Source organism: Cimex lectularius, unplaced genomic scaffold (assembly GCF_000648675.2).
Source record: "Cimex lectularius strain Harlan isolate CLEC.00 unplaced genomic scaffold, Clec_2.1 scaffold63, whole genome shotgun sequence".
In the NCBI taxonomy this organism is placed as follows: Eukaryota; Metazoa; Arthropoda; class Insecta; order Hemiptera; family Cimicidae; genus Cimex; species Cimex lectularius.
Window position 1 is genome coordinate 908,415 of NW_019392694.1, and position 23,170 is coordinate 931,584.

Below are 23,170 nucleotides of genomic sequence, written 5' to 3' on the forward strand. Positions count from 1 at the left end.
TTCCACACACGGCCGCGGCCCCATAACCAGTAATTATACATGAGACAACTTTTTTTCTACAAATTCAACTCTTGATGTCGTTAGTTTTACTTTGCCGACTCTGAGCCATTGTTCGTGACAGAAAAGTACCAATGAAATTATCAACCTCCGCGTCTGACATGCTGTCTAAGAATAAAAATTTTACAGTCCAAAAGAAAAATCTCACATCTCGAAGTACGAGTTACATAGATCATCAATGCTGTTAAATAAAAGAAGCGTAATTTTTAATATACTGTACATTGTTCTATGGTTGTGTTTTAGCATGCAACGTCCGATTGCGAACCAGGGTTCGCTTGGCTATGAAATTCTAATCATTCTTGTTCTTCTTACCTGTTCCTTACAGGTTGTTCTTTGAAGTTATTTGATTATATAAATAATTGTAACATATGCGATCAATATTGATAGTTATTTAAACATATTAATAAAGCAATGATTTTTAGAAGTCAGCTGTTAAGTTCCGCGATGTTCAAATTATACAATAAATAGCTTATTTTATGTCGTATTTTTTTAGTTCAAATTGATGTTTCTTGTCCAACCTTCTAGAAAAATAAAAGTTTACTGGATGTGTGAGAGAAATTTTATATTTTGCCGATTTTGAGCTCCCCCGTTACCGCGTGAGTTTCACAAATAAATATGTGGTAATTAGTGACCGTTAATCGATATTTTTTTAGAAATCATGAGATGCGGTCTGGTGTGATGTAGGTGTCAGAAAAACATTTTACGCACGATAAAGAAAATGTTTTTCTGAAACCTACATCACACCAGACCGCATCTCACGATTTCTAAATAAATATTCACAAATAAATTATACATCTACTGGAATATATTTGGCAAATCAAACTTCGAAATGAAAACCGTGCTCTCAGAAATATCAACCAATACTCTGTAACATCTATACACCCAGTTGTTTTTATTCATATAAAAGTTAATAATAAATACATTTTTAAATTTAATAACTCTAGTGTAAATGTTTGATTGATTGATATGATGATTAAACGTTATGCCAGGAATAGATTATCCCATTGGCCGGTTTCAGAAAAAACAGTGTGTATTCTCTCTTTTTTGTTTTCCGAAACTAACACTCTTCCGTTCGGCATGGGAAATCTGGATTCAGATGTGTATGAAATATGTTGTGATTAATTTTTTTTAATGTAAAGAGACAAATTATTTGTAAAAGATATTGGCCAAGTGTAAGTATTCAATTTTTTGTTATCCCTTTCCACCACCCCGCCGTACCTGTGGAAGACCCCATACGGGCGGACAAACGCTTTAAGTTAATCAAATTTATATATCTAAGGGACTTCAAATAAATGGGATAAAATTACTCCCAACGGTCTTTCCTTCAGGCGAGACCACTGGTCGGTTTTCGAAGTAACAATCTTTTCATTTTAAAACCTAGAACAAAAGGTCTTCTCTTGCTGGTTTCCCCTTGCACATTTGCATTTTGTCGATTTCCTTTTCTATATATTTATATTATCTAAAATTTTCTTACTAAGAAGAGGAAAACAGCCCGAAAACCTAAACCTAAACCTATGTTTAATTATGCAATAAATAAATAAATAACTGCAATAAACTTCTAACAATAACAATATTTAGGACTTACTTTGCAGAATAAATAGGGACTTGTTCATTTAAGTATAGTTGAGGCAAAGTCTTTTAGTGCTGAAAATGATTTGGTATCACAAAGTAGTTTCTGGAGATTAGGCGACCATTCTGCTGAGGTGTTGGTCTTTCGCAAACGTTCCCTTTCTGCATTGTATTTGGTATAGCTGAAGAGTTTATGTTCAGCGTCTTCTTCGGTGCTGCAAACGGAGCATAAAGGGCTGCCTTTTTTCTTAAATTTATGGAGCTAGCTTGCGACGTTTCCATGTCCTGATAGCATTTGATCTAGTAGTCGGGGTGTAGCCATTTTGCTTTTTGTCTCCTTTCAATGCTGGGGAAAAATTTGAATGTCAGCCGACCCTTATTGCTGTTTGTCCAGCTTTCTTGCCATGATGGCCTTGTCACTTTTCCAAAGTACTCTTTCGCCTCCTTTCCAGTTGTGCTTCGGAACCAGTCTAGTTCTCCTTGGCTTGCTCATATATCAATTGTCACATTTTTCTTTTTTTGGTGGATGACCACCCTTTCTTTAAGGACAAGATCTATTAGCGGTGCGTGGCAATTGCTTGTATGGCGTGCGTTGAAATCGTCCTGTACCCTTTTGTGGTTCTTATAAGAGCTATTCGTGGCTTTGATCTATTATAGCTTTGCTTTTGCTCGGTAGTCGTTTGGCCCATCCGGCTGCACCATAACTTGCTATTGGGGGGAAGACACTTTTATAGATTGTGGAGAGCGCTGTTGTGCTAAGTCCATATTCCACTTTCAGTTCAATCCATTGTACACACTTCTTGTCGTTTCCCTTATTTTAATAGCGTGGTGTACGGGGTTCAGGTTATCGCCCAATATTACTCCCAAGTACTTGGCTTGATCCTTGGCTTTACTCGTTTGCCCTCTATCCGGATGTATGGGGGGTACCCATTTTCCCTTTGAGCATTATGATTTGGCACTTTTGAAAGTATTCAATTATCGAAAATCCTTGAAAAAATGTTCTTTCTACGTTTTTCCTATAGACTTTTCACATGAATTTCTAAATTTATTCTGATTTTATGAAAAACGAGAATTTTACCACTTAATTTTGTTTAAGACAGCGTGAAGGGAATGTTGTACACGTACCTTCCTACAGGTCCCGATCGTAAAAAGTATTGCGAAAAACATATTCTCCCTTAAAGGGTGTTGATGTATTGGGTTGTCCGGAAAATAATGCAGGATTTTGGTATTAAACAAAAAAAAAGAAACTAGTTACTTTAAAGCAATGTTCTTTAATCAAAATAATTNCATACAAATGGGTAATCCTGTAAACGTAAACAGAATATTTTATATAGATTTTTTTTAATGAAAACTTAAAATCCTGCATTATTTTCCGGACAACCCGATATTTCGAACGAATCAGACAGAGAAATAACTCGATGTTCTGGGGGGAGGTCACCATTCCTCCGGCGTTGCACACTGTAGAAAGATTTTTTTATAGAGACAAGTTTTACGACAAGCGGCCAATCCATTTGCAAAGGATTCAGATTAACCCATTGGCCGATTTCAGACAAAACAGTGTTTTTCTCTCCCTTTTGTTTTCCAAGAATAACACTTTTCCGTTTAGGATAGAAAACCTGGACTTCGATATAATGAAAGTTTTGTTATGAGACAAAATATTGGTAAATATTATTGGCCCAGTGAAAGTATGTAATTTCAGGAAATTCTCAAGCACAATGAAAAATTTATACACAAAAAGCTGTTGAAACAATTTTCTTTGCAACACTAAATAATTTAATTATATGCAAAACTGTTCGATCGTACAAAATATAGCTCAGAAGCAAAAAAAAGTTACATAGAAAATATGCACCTCGCTATCTACCGACAAAAGCTCTCGTTTTCCTTATTTACATCTTTCATTCCGATCTGCAGACAACATATTTTCCTGTCATTTGAACATTTTTCTCTATAATTCATTTCCACAACCAACCGAACCTACAATCCACCTTCATCTTACCGCCCTATCAGGCTCCTTCTTATAATGTTTAAAATTCTTTAGAAACTCCTATTAAACCCTATCATTGAATCCCAAGAAACTATTCGGAATCAACAGTTTTGATTTAGGTCCTTACACTCAACACTCTATCAATCTCAACATCGTGTTGTGTACGTCACTTCACCCTCCCTTGAGCGGAACCAGTGTTGTCCTGATGTGTTCATTGACATGGGCACCCTATCTAATACATACTACCTAGTCCTAAACTCGTACTTGTCTGACCGTTACTTCAAAGTTAGTCAGGGCACAGCGATATCCTCTTTTTATCGTATCCAAGATGGCGTCCAACAAGGGAAAAATCTTAGACCTCTCCTTCACCAGGTCTTTCCTATCCTTCCAGAAAAGTTCTCTCGACTTTTGCCGACGATATAGAAATACATTCCCCGCATAACAATCCTCCGGATTCATAAACCTTTGAACCATTTGCATTGTCTCGACATACTGTCACGGACCAAGACGTCCCCGACACAAGGAGACCCCTTAAGGGCGGGGTAGCCCCACTCCAACTGAAAGGGTCTCTGAAGTATTGGAAGAGCGAAGGCAGGTGCGCTCAGGCCGTCGTAAAAGTTGTATGTTTAAAAGTGAGAAAGAGAGAAAATCAGTCAAGAGAAATTTCTATTGAAATAATATTTGTGTAGGGCACTCTTGTAAAGTTGGTAAATATTCACTATTTTTCGTGGTCCGCTTGACCAATTAATATCATTCAATTAATTAAGGTTTAAAGTTGAGATAAAAAAAGTCAGTGCCACGAGCGGGATTCGAACCTACGACCTTCGGCTTGATACGCAGCTACTCTACCACTTGAGCTATCATGACTTCGATCCCCTCGGGCACTAACTTCCCATCTCAGCCCCACCTTTTGAATTTTCCCTCCTTTTTGCCATTTTTCAAATGTCGTGTAATCTATTTGATTCTCGATGACAAGTGAAATGGCCACGGAGGGCTTTAGTATACTTCATTTTAATTCATTCAATTTACTATTTTTCGTGATCCGCTTGACCAAATAATCCCGCTCGTGACACTGACTTTTTTATCTCAACTTAAAACCTTAATTAATTGGTTGGTAAATATATTTATTTGTTTTAAGTTTATTTTTGGTTTTCATTCGTTTTATTTTACATGTACCACTTTCTGCTTTCACACCCGAAGATCAACATCTAGGGGAGAAAAGGTGACAATACAATCCAAAGGGTGAAAAATTTAAATAAACGCTACGAAGAGCCGTATAAACTTCACACTCAGATATATTACACTACCACCTGTTCACATTAACTGAATTTCACTCCCTCCTGTAGAACATGTACTTAACTTTGGACTTTACCTAGACAAACGACTTATTTGTAATCCGCTTACAAACTAAAGCAAAACGAACTAAACAGACGTTACAAACTGTTATCACCACTAATCAACTGCCACCTAACTACAAAAGATATACCTATGTGGAATTATGGTATCGAACACTAGTGGTCAACCGAGCATTCAAACCCCCAACGGATTCAAAGGTGTCAATCAAAAGTCCTAAGCAAAATTGTTAACCCTCTTTTTTATGTATCACCCTACACCGAGGCCTTATTAGTACCTTTGTTGCAGATTCAACGAAAACCAATTGCAATAATTTTCATCAATCCATCCCATACCGTGGATCATCAGCTCAGTTTCACGACCATCCCAGATAATCCCTACGTCGCGTGAAACGATAGTGGACACGTAATTCCCTACGTAGTGACGATGAAAAATGAAAAAGGGAAGTAATTATTTATTTCTTTTGTAGGAGACTTACCACTGGTTGCGTTCTCTACACATTATTTTCATGGAAAATTTGTTCTTACAACTCTACCTGTTGTAATTGTTTTACAGATTTAAAAATATTAAGAAAGAAAAAAAAGCGCTGAAATTTGCCATTTTTGAATATTCACTACTCTTTTCTGAGTGTTTTCTGTTGAAGTGTTATATTCCTCACCATGTCAAATGATTTACGTGGTTAAAAACGTGAAATATATTTAATCGCATAAACGTCTTTCCATTGCTAACAATAAAATAGTAAACATATTTAATTGCGTGTGTGGCGATTAGTGACCATTAATCGATATTTATTCAGAAATCGTGAGATGCGGTCTTGTATGATGTAGGTTTCAGAAAAACATTTTCTTTATCGTGCCAACGTTTCGATCATTATTGAGATGATCTTCACGGCCTGAGATTTACAAACATTGTTTACATTTAACAAATACATTTAGGATGCGGAAAAGTGAATTTATACATTGCAAAATATATTTTTTAAATTCAATCAAAGTATTTCTACTCTCTCAAACTATTTGTCTTCTGAGTAATTGTGCCGTTCTTGCGTGTCGTGTTGAGAGTGCCAGTGAGATTTTGCTGTTTTATGTTTATATACGTTAGATTTTGAAGGGGAAGGAAGTCGGTATATAAAAGACAATTTTGTATAAGGCATCGGCCTTTTTGAAGTGAAAAAACCGACAAAGGGGAACAATGTGTTGGTAATTGTTCGGCCAGATTATCCTTTCAGGATTATATATAGAATGGGGATAAATAGGAAAAGGAAAGGTAAATTGTAGGGAAATTAGACTATGTGAAAAATATTTGATATGTGGAATGTAATGTGATGATATAGGTATGTTATCTGTATTGAATTTGATGAATGATATTGGCGTAGCTGCGACTGAGTTTACATGTATCTGTTCTGTAATTGATGCTGTGTTTATCTCTGTTGATATAAACCATTTTATGTTAGTTTTGTTCTGTATGTAATATTTTTGGATTTTTGAAGTCGAAATTGTTGGTGTTCAAAATGGTGGATAGCGAGAGCTGTAGGATTTTGCTTGGGTTTATGCAATCATAGATATGTTGCTTTACTCTCTTGTCCAGATATTGGGTTTAAGAACGATGTAAGTTACCGGACAGTTTAAACAGTTGATCTTGTAGATTACGTCAGATTTATTCGTTATTGGTGTGGGATCTTGGGATTTTGGAAAAAAGTGTTTGGATTGTTTTATAATTTTTGAAAGCTATTTTGAAGTTATAGGACGAGATAAATGTGTTTAATTTATGTGATAAGCCTTGACTAAATGGCATGGAAATGTATGCTGGTTTGTTTGTATTTGATAGATTTAATGTAGTATTATTAGTAATAGTGGATGGTGTTAGTGTTGAGTTGTAGTTGTTGATTATTCTGTTAATATTGTGTTTAGGGTAGAGATTGTTATGGAGGATCTGTTTGTATATATTTATATTCTTGTGGTGAAATGATTCATGGCATAGGATAATCATTCTGTGAAGTAACCCTTTGGCCGTTTTTATTATTGTATGAAGAGGATGGTGAGATTTAAAGTTGAGGTAGCGATCTGTGTTTCTTGGTTTTTGATACCAACCTGTGATTAATGTGCCATCTGGTTGTTTTATTACGAGTGTATCTAAAAATGGTATTTTTTTGTTGTTTTCGATTTCATGTGTAAATTGTGGGCGTGGGTGAAAGCTATTAAATGTGTCTAATGTAGTTTGAATTGGATCTGTGAGAACTGCTGTCAATATATCATCTATAATGTCAATATATATCTATATCATATTTTGCATTGTATAAATTCACTTTTCCACATCCTAAATGTATTTGTTAAACGTTAATAATATTTGTAAATCCCAGGCCCTGAAGATGATCTCAATAAAGATCGAAACGTTGGCACGATAAAGAAAATGTTTTTCTGAAACCTACATCACACCAGACCGCATCTCACGATTTCTGAATAATTATATTTAATTGCCTTTGATCTATGTTCAAGGATTTTACGAATTGAATAAGATACAAGATATACAAAAATAATTTGTAGTATAAATTAAACTTTAAATGGATTTAATACCGGTTATTCGAAACTTTTCCCCAATAAGTTAAACGAAATAAACAATGCACCGTTGAAAGCATTGTCGTATGACTCTGATAAAGAGGGCCAAGTGACCCCAAACCCTCTGCTAATTGTCGTGTATAAATGGATCTAATGTTTTATCCCATACATCACGACTAATTATTTGCAGTGCACCGCAGCGACGGCCCAGAAGTTCGAGCCTCTCAGTAATTAGCGTTTCGGGGGAAATGAAACGGCAATTAAGCCCTTTGTCCGACCTCCGTCACAATCTTCCTCGAATATCGTACATCACGACGCAAAGGATTTTTGCGAAGCACGATTAATTGCATTCTAATGTCATGACAACTATTCTTCATTTATCTCAAAGGGCCGTTATTGAGAAAACGAAGATTTTTTTTCTTCAATCTCGGTTACTATTCAATTATCCAGCTAAACATATTACTGACAATTTATTCCGGAATGAAAATTTTTATGTTTTCATTAGGACATTTTGCCAAATTTTATTACGTGTCCATAAGGTATGGCTATTTTTGTCAAATCACGATGTTTTTTAGTTGAATTACTATGGAATTTACCTCGAAGTTTTGTCACTCCCTTTATGCTGATCCTACGTTCTATATCTCAGGGGATTCTCCTACCCCGTTATGAGTCTGCGACGTAAAGTATTCTCTTTAAGCATGACGATCCCTAACCATCCCTTACACACAATAGTAATAAGGTAATGAAAATTGGAGTCGAGGGGGGATTATTATAAAAATGTCGCTATAGATCACTCACACTGCTGGAGGAGCGATGGTGACTACATTTCACCATCAGCCCTCTCCCTTCACTCTAATGTTCTCTCCACTCCATGGGCCATGACAGGCCAATGCATTGGTGGGGCACCATTGTGCTTGGCTCACATACCGAGCCAATATGTGGTCCAATCCTTTACCCAAAATTCTGAATCCCCAGCATGGCCTAAATTGCCTACAGTTGCTTCCTTTCCTGTACCGAGATGGACATCGAGGTCGAGGAAATCGCGGCTTTAGCATTGTGTTTGGATAGGTGTGCAATTGCTATTTACTTTTATTGACAGAAACCAGTTGGAAACAACAAATAATGATCGATCATTGTTGGCCCAGAGTAAAACACATCAGCTATCTACTGCGCACTTTGTTCGCGCACGTTGTCCTCCTTTGATGTGCTTAGTGAGTCGCTACCAAAGACTCCTCTTCACCATGGCCCAACCACATTTGGGCTACTGTGCAGAAGGGGGTTGGCTTGTAGTTGCCCATATTTGCGAAGGTTGTAAATGAAGTTGGGAACATTGGCTTTGGGAGAGGTCTGACTAAACACATCAAAGGAGACCAATAAAAGAGAGCTCCATAGTGAAAGAGGCCATATTAAATACACGCTATCAGTCAACAGACATAAAACAGATCTATGTACAATATAAAGAAACCAACGGCATAAATCTTATTAGTCCATTTTTCCAACTTTTCAAATGTGAATTAAATGTTGCATAATGGCGAATTATTGCAAAAAAACTCACCTTTTTAAGTTTCCTTAACTGGCAGAAAATAAATAGACCAAAAGAAGACTTAGAGCTTACTTAAAGATTAAGAAAAGTCTGATGTATAAAGAATTACCTGATCTTGATAAAATTAGATAAAAGTTTTAAATATATTCGCGCGGTCAGAATTAACTCAACAAACTGTAACTGACAGTGAGTTACGAATGGACAGTATACATTTTAATATGAATAACATTACACCGAACCGTTATGAGACGGAAGAAATGTTGAATTACAGCTACGTCTTTTTCCGCACTGGGTAACTTTGAAAGTGACCCAGTTTTTCCCCAACCGTCCGCAAATGTAAATACGTAGAACAACTATATATGTAAAAATATTAATAAAATAAAGAAATTAAAATTACGTTAAATGAACGGAAAACGAAAAATTAACAATAATTATAAAACGTGCATGGAAGTTTCAACTAACCAGTAATAAATCGTCAGGATAAGCCATTTAAAGTTACATACTGGCTTTTCATAGAAGTAATATAATCATTTAACCAGAAACTTTGAATATGTCTGATCTTTTTTTGTATGAATTTTTTATAATTTTGTACATACAAATAAATTAATTTTACTTTTTATCTATGGTCATGGCTGAGATGAAAAATTTTGTGTCACGAGGTGGATTCGAACCCACGACATTCTGCTAAGGCTAGCCGAAAGTCGTAGGGTCTAATCCCGCTCGTGACACTAGCTTTTTTTACCAAGAACTTAAATACGTATGATTAATTAAAATAATTAATATAGTCAAATATGACTGCTAAATGTTTATATATTGATTTTTATATAATTCACAGTATCTTCATCTAAGGAATCAAAGGGAAAAGGTTTAAATGAAAATATTTAGAAAGAATTTAAATTATGGACATTACATTATAGTAAGACCATCGCAGACCTTAGAGAACAGATTTCTATTTTATTTTTTTTTAATGTGAATGCTCGATCTTTTTCTCAGCAAAAGATATGCGCGCACTGTGCAACTTTAAGACAATCAAACACGTATTCCATTTTGCGGCTTCTTGTCGTTTTTAATTGAGTTTCCTAGGGTTATATTCGGTCAAAGCATGTTCAGCAATCAAACATTTATGAACGTAGTAAATTGATCTGATTGAAACACTCCTGTGTGATACTCCAGACTTGCATGGAATTATAGAAAGCAACTCGTTCAGAATTCAATTACTGAGTCAATTATTGAGTTTATATTAAGTACAGGTCATCCTTCAGTTATACTTTCCATCAGTTATGTACATTATGTATTTTAGACCCTTCCATTCTGCTCCTATTTTCAATTTATTTTAATTCTATTCCTATTTATTTACTCTTTTTGGTAATCTACACTTTGCCTCAAGTAAGATTTTTGTCTTCCGAAAATTTTGTTTACATACTAAAATTATTAAATTCACTAGTTTTTGTGGTCCGCTTGACCAATTAGTATTTTTCAATTAATTAAGGTTTTTAGTTGAGATAAAAAAGTCAATGTCACGAGCGGGATTCGAACCCACGATCTTTGGCCAGATACGACGCTGCTGTAGTGCTTTAGTGAAAGTATACTTCATTTTAACTTATTATGCTTAATTCACTTAAACTAGTGAATTTAGTAAGTTAAAATGAAGTATATCTTCACTAAAGCTCTCCGTGGCCATTTCACTTATCGCCGAGAATCAATTAGATTACAGGACATTTGAAAAATGGAAAAAAGAAGGGAAAATTCAAAGGTGGGGTTGAGATGGGAAGTTAGTCACGATAGCTCAAGTGGAAGAGTAGCGGCGTATCTAGCCAAAGGTCGTGGGTTCAAATCCCGCTCGTGACACTGGCTTTTTTATCTCAACTAAAAACCTTAATTAACTAAAATTATTGGCAAAGTTTAAATATAACTTATATACTTTTTTCGTTTTCTTACAAGTCTTGCTTTTTGTAATACAATAATGTAATTGCATATCTATTAAGCGCGCATATTATTATTGTAACCGTACGAGAGACAATATTATAATTATTTTGTAAAGTTTTTTCTCTAAACTGTTAATTAAATTAATTGAACAAACTGACTACTTTAATATTAAATTTTACCTTACTTAAGTCTGCAACAAAGGCGTGATAGACCAACAAACACACAATAAACCAAAAACTTAAAAATTATTAATGTAAAGACATGTAACAAATTGAAAAAGACAGATATTTCGTAATATATATTACAAAGTAAAAATCTTGTACCTAAACAAAAAAGCCTAAATCATTGTCTTTCCTTTATATCAAAATTTACTGATATAAATGGTATTTCATTCTAATTAAATAAAACAGTTAATAGTTGACTTACTTATTTACAAAATTTAACAGTAACGTCAAAAATAGGATTTAACTAACAATACATAAATATTTAGATTTATGATTGGTTTTTACTGAGTGTATAAATAATTACATATTTTCCTTTTTTAGACAATTATCTGATTATGTATGAGGCTATGTGTCCAGGCTGTGGACCCTGTCTGTTTTTCATAAGGTTAGCTAATTTGCAATTCTCAAATACCGCAGCGTTAATGCATGCCAGCCCGCCTGTGTCGGTTCTTTACTTGGGTATCATGTACAAAAAAATGTTCTTTTAGAGTGTTATTTAATTGACTTACGTAAAATTGAAATATTGAAGACAGATGGTCTTTATGTTCATGATGGCATGCGGCTATGTTGCACGGTGGATTGCTTATATTGGTTAACACCCGCTCATGTGCGTGCCCCTTGTCATGTTTCGTCCTAATCTTGAATAATTAAATATTTGGAGAACTTAAAACAATTTATTTAGATTATGTTTTCTTTGGAAACTTGAAATCATGTGGCATTCATTGATTGATTATGATCAAAGTGCAGACTAGTTAACTATCCGACCCACTTTCAGCCTGGCTTAGATTTATCGATGTTAATTTACCTGTTGATCACGATAATAAACGCCCCAAGCAATAAAGTGCCTCCCTATATGTGTAATTTCACCATACCTGAGGTGATCATTATTTGCCGATTTACTCTGAAATAATAAGAGGCTCCAGTACGAGTGTTGTCGCTATCGACATAAATTTATAATTCAATTTTCATTTACTTTTAAATTCAAATTTATAAATTTTTATTATAAATTGTTTCTGTTGCTGCAACTGGGATTTTTATATTATGAACAGTACAAAATAGATAAACTCAAAATCTGTTCTTAAATTGTGATGACTTTTGAGCATTTGACGGGGACTCAAATGGCCAAAGTGAAGAATCGTTCAAAAGACAACGATCGGAAAGGTCCGTCGGAAAAGGGCTTATTTACCGGGCCCTGCCGAGGGAAACAATTTGCCCTCTTTCTGCACCTTTGTAAGCTGGAAGCAAGCATCCCTTTTGAACGTAGGCGGTGAGGGGAGAACGTATGTGGGCTCGTGTCATCGTTAGTCACGCCCCTGTTTTTCCTGACCTTTCGCTAGGGAATTATAAACGAGCCCATTACAGAGAGAAAAAAATCTACGCTGTGCGTTATTTATTCTTAGATTATATACCATTCAGTCAATTTCATTCACACATTCGACTTTCATGAACAACGCCGCTCTTCCCCATATCTCTCGTTGCGTTTAATTTTAAATATTTCACAGTTTGCATAACACACAAACACGAGCGCACGAACTTATCGGTAAGATTAAAATAACCCACAACGTCAAGAGACCTTTTCTGGAATAATGCTGTATGTCATCATGAGCATAAACGGCTTCTGCCAGTAACATTTCAATTATACCTACGTCATATAAATAATACTCTAAAAGAAAGGTTTTTTGCACTTGATACCCACGTAAAAAGCCTCAACGGGCGGGCTGGCATGCATTAACGCTGTGGTATTAGAGAATTGCAAATGGGAAATTCAAATTGCAAATTAGCCAACCTTCTGAAAAACCGACAGGGCCTCGATTCTGGGATGTAGACTGCAATATTGATCAAATATTTGCTTTTACACAAACAGTTCCTAATCGACAAATTTGTGAAATAGATTAAACCCGCACAACCCTTGAGTATTGCGTAACTGTTGGTCTATGATGTCATTGTGGCCGATTAACTAACGTAATATTATATTAATGAAGTTATTTGATTAGTGTAAGGAAGATATTTAAAGATGGTACTCTGAAACAGTGTTCCGAATTAATATTTTATCAAATTATATTCAAATAAAACTGTTTTTCGACATTACTCTTGAAAAGGCTTTCCGACACAGACCCATTACTCACACAACTTCAATCTTGGGGCAAGGCTTCATCTAATGATTAATTATTTCAATTAATTCTTCTTTTATCTAAGGTCGTGGTTGTGATGAAAAAGCTTGTGTCACGAGCCGGATTCGAATTCCCGACCATCGGCTGAAAATATGGTAAAAAAAAGAGAAAAACAATATTATATATATAATACAATTGAAATTCTTAAAACAATATTACGTTTGAAAAATGGCAAAATTCAAAAGGTGGGGTTGAGATGGGAAGTTATTGTCCGAGTGGGTCGAAGTCAAGGTAACTCAAGTGGTAGGTAGCGGCGTATTTAGCCGAAGGTCGTGGGTTCGAATCCCGCTCGTGAACTAACTTTTTTATCTCAACTAAAAACCTCAATTAATTGAAAAATATTAATTGGTCAAGCGCACCACGAAAACTAGTAAATAATACGTTTATTGAATCATGGAAGGAAGGGTCGAGGTTAATAAAATTTGACTCGTTGAAGAAGAGCCTGATTAAAGCAAAAACCTGAGTGAGCGAAGAAATAAGGTATTTCGTCATTTTTAAATTTCATCTACCTGTTATCGAATAAAGCGTATATCAACCAAACGATTTGTGAGTATACCATAAATGTTAGCTTGTTACACCGTTATGATAGACTTAACATGTTCGTTACGGACGTCGTTTAAAAATGACGCACTTCTTATAAAAACACGCGTTTCAAAATTTACGGCCTTAATTATTGCTATCTCAACGTTACTGTGGAGATTGGTTTTCGATTTGACCTTTTGAAAAATTTTTACGATTTTTTGAAGAAAATTATAAAATTTTCCACATAATGGGTAATTTTTTATCATATCGTTGTTACATCCTCTTCCTAAGTTAAAAAATTGCCAAATTGCACTTTATGCGGGTGACAAAGCGCTATATAGTTCAGTCTAGAGGTCCGAAACAATTGTGAAGAGATTAACTGAGGCTGCAAACAGTGTCCCATTTTTGTAACCTATGGAAGCTCAAAATAAATAGACTCCTAAAACTGATGCCATATTTTTTACTAGGCGTCGCCCTATTTAGAAATAAAGTTTCTATAAACGGCTTACAGATTGTTTGTGACGAAAAAATTAAGTATTTAGACGTTATTTTGGATTGTATGCTTATCATCTCTAGTCACGTAAAGGAAATTATTAAAAAAAGGAAAGCTGGCTGGGAAGATCTTCTTTGCGCTTTCGTCTCCCAACTCCGGGCTGAACTATAGAAATAAACTCCTCATCTATAATAACCTCGTGTAGCTTGCCACTCCTGGAACTACACGTCCGAGCCAAAGTGGAAGAAATTACAGTTCACGCAAAATAAATTTTTGCGCCTAGTACCTCTTCGAGCCGCCGTACAAAAATTAACCTCCTCCATGAGAGTACAAAAATGGGATATGCTCGTCCAAGTCAAACGAAAATAAATTTCTGCGGCTAGTAACTCTTCGTGCCGCCGTACGAAAATTATTCTCTCACTGCTGCGAGTAGATCTAATTTCTTTAATAAAATTATGGACTCAGAAATCCCTCATGCCAACAAATAGGAAGGTACCTTACAAATACTACTTGGAAACGCAGGAGAGTAAAGCATTTATTACACTAAATCTTTAATCTCCAAAATCAAGCTCGTTATATCAGTATATTTATATTGATTTTACATAGTTGACTTTCCATTCATTAAAGTTTTTAGCTGAGACCAAAAAGTCAGTGTCATGAGCGGGATTCGAATCCACGACCTTCAGCTAGATACGCCGCTACTCTACCACTTCGATCCGAGTCACGATAGGTCAGGTAGTAGAGTAGCGGCATATCTAGCCGAAGGTCGTGGGTTCGAATCCCGCTCGTGACACTGACATTTGATCTCAACTAAAAACCTTAATTAATTGAAAAATATTAATTGGTCAAGCGGACCACGAAAACTATTAAGTTTAATAGTTGCCTTATTTATATCAATTTTATCTGTACAAATAATTTAAATTCATTTACTGAGGCTTTTTATTTGATCTATTTATTGGGTATACATTGATTTTAAACTTTGATTAACTAAATGTGGGTTGGGTATTCAGGTTGTAAATTTAAATTGTTAACTGTAGTTATATCGGTACATCTGTTTTTACAATTCCTGTGATATCGCCAAATTGACTTAACTTCTTTTGTACCTCATTTAAATAATCTTCATTCCTTTTGCTTTCATCTTAATTTTTCCACGAGTTTAAATTAAAAGTCAATGAAATTATATCTGGGGGTTAAATAGAAATACATTTGACAAGGGATGTAATAGTACCCCGCCACTTTCCCCGTAAATAGCAAATGTACTTATGTATGCATATACATGTAAACAGTGTTAAAATAAACCCTATTCCATCATATCGTCGTGAAATACATTTCTCTTTATGGTAAATCTTTTGTGTCATTTAAAACTATCATTTAAGGTATGATTGAGGTCAGCCCATCAAAGGAAATTCTTTGGTCATCTTTTTGGCTTTTTGTTCCCGCACAGCATTCACATATTCACTGATTGTAAAACAATCAGTGAATACGTAGTAAGTATTTTGTAAGTAATTTAGTATATGTCTGTTAATAAGTACTAAATATGTAAACGCATAATTAATGATAGTTAACTAATTTGTAAATAATTGTAACATACATTTAATTTTTATTTAATTTATGCTTTTAAACATATTTTACATAAATATGTACGAAATAATAAATCTAGAAATAAATAAAAAATATATTTCTAATTATCAGAAATAAATTTGACATATAAGTAATATTTCGCAGATGATTTAAAAATATTCTTAAATATTAATCCTTTTCCTGACATCTTATAACTTCAACATACCTTAGTAAAACTTAATAATTGTGTTCAACTAATAAGATTCTTTTAAATTCCGACAAATGTTCAGTTTTGAATTTCGATGAAATAAAATAACGTATCAAATTTAACTACGATATATCAGACTCGCTCCTAATTAGACATTAATAATTACAGAAGTATTTACTTCGCTAACAGCTCCCGGTGGCTATTTGATAAGAATCGAATTACATGATATTTGAAAAAAATGACAAAACGAAAGAAAATTTGAAAGGTTATAGGTTGAGATGAGGGGTAGGTTGTACGACTGGATCTATGTCACCCCCGCTCGTGACATTATATTTTTCATCTCAGATAAATCTTACATAAAAATGTATAATTATTTTTATATTTTTATATAAATTACATTTAAAAAAAGGTTTGGTTGAATTGCGATTTAGAAAATATGACTTTCAAATTAAGTTAATCGATAAATAACAAATAAATAATAAGCTCAATTTTTTAATACTACAATATTGTCAAAAAAAATTTACTGGCCCGATGATACAATTGCTTTTTCAATCAGTTATTCCATTTCGAAAATTGGCAGTTTTTGAAAACAAAGGGATTCTAAACGCACTTCGTAGAGTGAATGGTGAAATCCATCGCCAGCCGATCCGCGGCGGTTGATTAGTTTGCAGGAGGGTGGCGGTGAGTAATTGAATTTAGGATGTATCTCACGGCGTAGTCTTGCCAATTTAATCTTTAATGCTCCAATAGTGTACGCAGTTGAGCTCTAATAAGACCGCAAGTATATTACACGTACAAACTTGTCAGGGAACTTCAAACCACGTACAAGTCTTGCCACGGCAGAAAGTGGTTTACGCCAGGAGATGTTAGGATTACCGTCAGTAGATTTCCGATCCATCGGAATATTATGTAATTTAAAATAAGTACTTCATTGAAAATATGTTAATGACAATACTAAGAAAAAGAAAAGTCTTATTAAGAGTAATATCGGGTGTCCGGAAAATAATGCAGATTTTCATGTTGTTCTTTTTTTAATTACCTCTCGATACAATACATATACAATAATACATTTTGATGGATTATTCTTGTGTACGAATAACACTTTTTAATCAACTTTCAAAAAAAAATTTTATTCACCTCAGTAGGATTTCGTTACTCGGGCATTCAGTCTTTAACTAACGGTGATTTTAACGGATTTCGTTTTAGGAGATAAAACTCGTTCGGAACGGTGCCCAAACAGTCAAAAAGTGAGAGCAGCAGATGGTTTAAAAAATGTCGAGAAGGAGGCTTTAGTCTTGAGGACAATGAAGGATTTCATCCCTAAATGATGAAGTTTTACGAGGTTTGGTAGAAGAAAAATCCCAGAACAACCGTTCGAGAACTTGAAAAAAATCTTTCAGTTAGTAAATCAAACGTTGCCGACCACTTACGGCAATTGCAAAGGTGTAAAAGCACGAAAATTGGATTGCTCATGCATTAAACGACTGCGAGAAATCATTGCTGTGAAGTGCACTTCCTTGCCCAAACCGAAACTTTTTCTGAATAGAATTGTAACTGGTCATAAAAAGTGGATTTTCCACGATAACATCAGACGTTCTGAACAATGGTCGACAAAGAAGAAACATCACCACATTTTTCGAAGCCACCATAATGTTGATGGTGACTCTTTGGTTGGCTTCATTCGAGCTGATTTACGACAACTTTTTGAATCCTGGCGAAACAATAAATGCCGAAATGTGTCGCTCTCAAATTGAAGCAATGCACAAGGAATCGACATTATTGAAGCCATCTTTGGTCAATCGGAATAGGCCGATTCTGTTACACGACAACCCTCGGCACTATGTCTCACATGTGACAACACAAAAACTGTCGGATCTTGGTTATGAGGTTTTGCCTCACCGTTCCTAGTCTCCAGACATCTCGCTCTCCGAATACCTTTTTTTCAGACACCTGGACAACGTTTCAAAATATAAAAAAATTAATGACCAAAAGTCGGTAGAAAATGCGTTTACAGAATTTGTTAATAATAAAGATTCAAAGTCTATTCAGAGGGAATAGAGAAGTCGCCATCACGTTGGGAGGATTGTATTGAAAATGACGTATTATGTATTTTAAATGATAAAAAATGTATAAAATCATTTATTTAGTTTCATTTATTGTATAACCACAAACATGCGTTATTTTCCGGACAACCTAATAAATTTTTATTCAGAAATCGTGAGATGCGATCTGGTGTGATGTAGGTTTTAGAAAAACATTTTCTTTACCGTGCGAATGTTTCTATCTTTATCGAGATCATCTTCAGGGCCTGGGATTTACAAACATTGTTTACATTTAACAAATGTAGGATGTGGAAAAAAGTGAATTTATACAATGCAAAATAAATTTTTTATTCTAGTTGATGTTGATCGACCTACGTAGTTTAAACTGATGTTGTATTGGATCTTCTTGAGGTCATTTTACAGGTGAATAAAGAACATTCGCCGAAAGCTTGGTGAAACCCAATTAGTGATGTTCTTTATTCACCTGTAAAATGACCTCAAGAAGATCCAATACAACATCAGTTTAAATTTTTTATATTCAATCAAAGTATTTCTACTCACTCAAAGTGTTTGTTTTGGGTGTAGTTGTGCCATTCTTGCGTGTCGTGTTGAGAGTGCCAGTAAATAAACTAATAAATTTTCCATTTTTCATTTTAATTGTCAATCAATTGATTCTTAATACTCTTCATAATTGATAATGGGAAAGGATTGCTCGTTTCACAAACTAGCCTAAAGTTATAACCATTAAAAATGTAGTCCTAATTTTGTTTTAATAAATTTTGAAATGGGTTTGAAAAGCCATTAACTAATTCAGCAGCTCAAATTATGGACAATCCAACAAATTATACAACTAATTTCCGAAGTAAGTTACAAGTTGGGCTCACTTAAGACTTAAATAAGGTCATTTAACTTACTAATATCGAATCCCTTAATTACTTGGAACTGCTAGGGGAAACAAAGTCACAGATAAGTCTTCCATAAAAGTCCACTTAAACTTCAAATGAACGATCCGGTTCATACAAGGGGGGTAGTAAATTTAATAGCGGGCTACGATTAGATAAAATATTTCGGAACTTCCCAATTATATATAATATCCGTGGAGTGATCACAATCGCTTAAAATTTATTTTATCCTTTGCATAGCATTTGAGTAGCGTCGTTTTCTGTTATTGATATTCTCGGCTTGGTTCATTCAATGGGCTTAGTTCGCGGCTCGTTTCTCTTCTCCTCGCCAGTTCAGAAATGCCTTTTCAAACCATTGTTTAGGGATAGCAAGCTTTATTGCATATTAAAACATTAAATTACTTTTTAACCCTGGTTAATAAATCCGGCGGCTTTATTCAGCGGCCAAGTTGAAATGTGGATTTCATTCGCCGGCCATCAAGTTTCAAATTCCAAGTCTGGGAATTGGTATTATTTTCCTCAGGTCAACCTGTTATGAACAAAGTTATCCGAGAGCAGTTCCTGCAATCCTATCCTTTACCAACTGAAACTTTCCTATGAGCGAATAGCTTTCAGGTTTATCCAAACCCAGAGAATTTAGCGCTTGACCCAACCGCATCAAATGAACTTGTAACATCCTGTTTAACGTTGATGTACAAAATTAAGTCAGTATCACTGTCAGAACTTCCTTACTAAAGGCAATCTCAGTTTTAAAAAAATTAACAAATGATTGCAAAAATATTAAACGCTTTAAATATTTTCTATGTAAAACATTTTACATAGTCAATTACATAGCAGCCATCGCTCTAAGCTGACCATTATATTTGCTTTCATTGACATTGAACTATTGATGAGAATTATCATCGTTTTAAGTGTTATGTAAACTAAAATTTCTATCGTTTAAAGTTCTGTGTTCGGAAAAGTATTAAGCCTTCGTAAATATAAATAAGTCTAAAAAAATAACATAGAAGATTAAAATTTACCGAGTAAAAATTACCTTTCTATCGTTATGGTGACGGAAAATATATAATTTAATATAAGAATTGTTTCACAATTTTTCATGATTTTTGAACATAGAAAACTTAAGGTTTTCAACGTTTGATCGTACCTGCTCGGAAAAAAACATTATCCTCTCTAAGACAAAGCCCTGGTTCATTAATTTTTCAATTAGTAGAATTAGAGAATTTGCATTAAAACTTGGAATTCAATATTTCCATTCAAACCCGCTAAAACTCTTTTTTCATTGAAATATAACCAATTAAAAGTTCTTTATTAAGTGAGTATTATATTAGATTTTTGTGTATACAATCTGAGAACCAACGGTTTTATAATAGAGTATTTAATAAATAAGTGATACTCCTACCGAAAAAAATGTTGATTAAAGACGAAATCGCTTTCCAGAGTAAGGTTAAGGAAAAAGTTAAACCAGACAGACGAGAGTGGTAATCACTCTGGGCCCAATAGATGGATCCATTCATTGCCTGACGGACCATCAGGTACTCTTTTTTTTGTTCGTGCCAATTCCTACACAAACTGTACTTTAAAATTGTTAGGCCTCTGAATGTTTTTACATAACTGTTATTTGCTTGTACATAAAAAATAATTCGTAAATTCATATATTACATTGATTGATTTTATGAAAAATGAAAAGAATATTCTTTGACAAGTGTGACAAAACAAGTTTATTTTGCTCTATAAAATGGGATGTAACGGGGTTAAATATAACTTATGTTTTGAATAACGATGTCTTTCTAATTGCCAACAGAAAAGAGAAAATTGAAAAAATGATAAATGAACTACACGAAAAAATATTCAAGAATGGAAATGACCTTCTTTTACATAAACAAAAAACTGATGTAATGAGAAATGGTTCTTTGGAAACTATCTTGCTGAGATCCTGGGAAGAATGATCAAAAAACGATGTCAGATATCAAATATTACGGGAAGAAATATCCTACAGTTAATCATAAAACTTCCGGTTCTAACATCAAGTTCTCTTCAATTGTATCATATGCATATATTTGTATAATTGGCCTGGAAATTCTTCTCAAAATAAATTTTTACTTTTCTCCGTTCAAATATGTTTATTAGAAAAGTTAAACTCCGTTGGAAAGAGAACTTTAAAGAGCCTTCCTCAAATGAAAATAGGCCGACCACTTGGTTATTTTTGGTCATTAACAAATATTAGATGAATAATACGGTTATTTATGCAGTACAACGGACATGTTTGGCTTAACAAAACATTTTCCAGGTAATTACAATAGCAAGGTGCTGAAATTATTTAATCCGCCCTTTTATCAAAATACTTGTCTTCCTTTTTACAATAACTTGTACGGTTAATAATTATCCTTATGTTTTGTCATTACAATTTCAATAAAACTGTCCAAATGTATAAAGTAAGAAGTAAAAACAATTACAAAATTTGCCTTAACTTTTCATACGATGTATAATGTCATCTGTTAGCTAAAACCTGCCACCTGTTAGGCGTACTGTTACTAAGGGTGTCACTAATTTCATAAGGAATTTCCTTCCAATAGATATTGAACCCTGCACTTAGTTGCAGATCAACTGGATGTTGATCGCAAAAGCCTTTTCTGCAACGCATCCCACATGTGCTCAATTGGTTTGAGGTCTGAAGACAAAGGGGGAAGGAGCAGATGGAAATTCCCAGGCTTTCCAAACTTTGATGAACAACTCTGCATCTATGAGGTCTGGCATCGTCTTCCAGAAATAGAAAATACCTGCCAATGCGATCCCGGGTTGAGGGATGTATTGATCGATACTTTCTGGGACCTAACGGACTGCGTGAGGCTGTCTTCAACAATATCATACCACTTCGTCCTCCAGTGTAAATCCCAGCCCAGACCATTACACCGCCTCCTCCAAACTTCACCAACTGGAGAATTGTAATATGTCCTCGGTACACTCTTCGGCGCCTGCTATCACTACACAGACATAAACGTTAATTTCTAATGTGTCCTTTTACTATCATTCATAATAGATACATCTCATATCCTATAAAGTTGTGGGCTGTTAGACCTTAGGATACAAGTAAGGTATCTCGGCATGAATTGAAGCCTGTCATTTGTTAGTACTTTTCGAGTGCATAGATAGCATTTTGAATGAAAGAATTGATTAATTTTCCTTTTTTTTTAACTGCTGGCGTCTTACAATTTAACACACACAAAGGAAACAAGCCTTCAAGAACTGTTTTCCTTTTGGTTCTACCAATCGCCACGTGCAGCATTGCGGAAAAATTAACGTTTATTGTGCTAAGAAAAGAAGCGGGCGTTCACGATCTTACTGGACAATTCCCTATTCGAGTAAACAAGAGTTAACATATTACAAACATCGTGAATACCCTATTGAGTTAAAAGAAGCAAGAGAAACCAGTCGTTCGTCCGAAATGGTCGTCGAACATAACACACCTCGACTAATTTGCAAAATCGTTTGCATAAAAGGCCATAATCCAAGGCCAATCTTGAAGAAAAACTGTCTTTCTATTAATACAAGCTATCTCGAAGTTAGTGCGGCATCATAGAAAAATAAGTTTAAATAAAATGTAAAATTTCAAACAAATACAATTACTCAGCAACCACAAATTAACATTTTAACAAACACAATTGAGATTTTCAGTTCAGGTATATTTTGGAACAGGCTAAATCTGTTGGTTTGTTGTTTGAACAAAGCCTCAATCTGCATTAACTACCGTCCCTCTGCCCTTATTTAAAACAAAACATCGCTTTGTTCTGGACGGTTTAGGCTATATGGGTTGATCGTCGAAGCAACTAATTTGCACAGACCTAAAATTTTATGCAGTTATGCACTTATTTCAATGAAAGCTTACAAAACCATTTTTTTTTAAATACATTCAGACCTATTGTACTTATTATTATCATGACTTATATGTAACGTTAGCATCAATAATTATTGAATGACAAATCACGTAAAATATTAGACAGCGCTTCTACTTGTTTTAAATAAATACATTTATAACCTTATAAAAATTACATATATATAATGAT

At 34.5% G+C, this 23,170-nt stretch overlaps 1 protein-coding gene across 2 annotated transcripts in view; it reads left to right on the forward strand.

The window, feature by feature from the left end:
* Positions 1-23,170, forward strand: part of LOC106673973 (neuroligin-4, Y-linked-like) — a 777,726-nt gene that overhangs the window by 697,921 nt on the left and 56,635 nt on the right. The window lies entirely within an intron of this gene.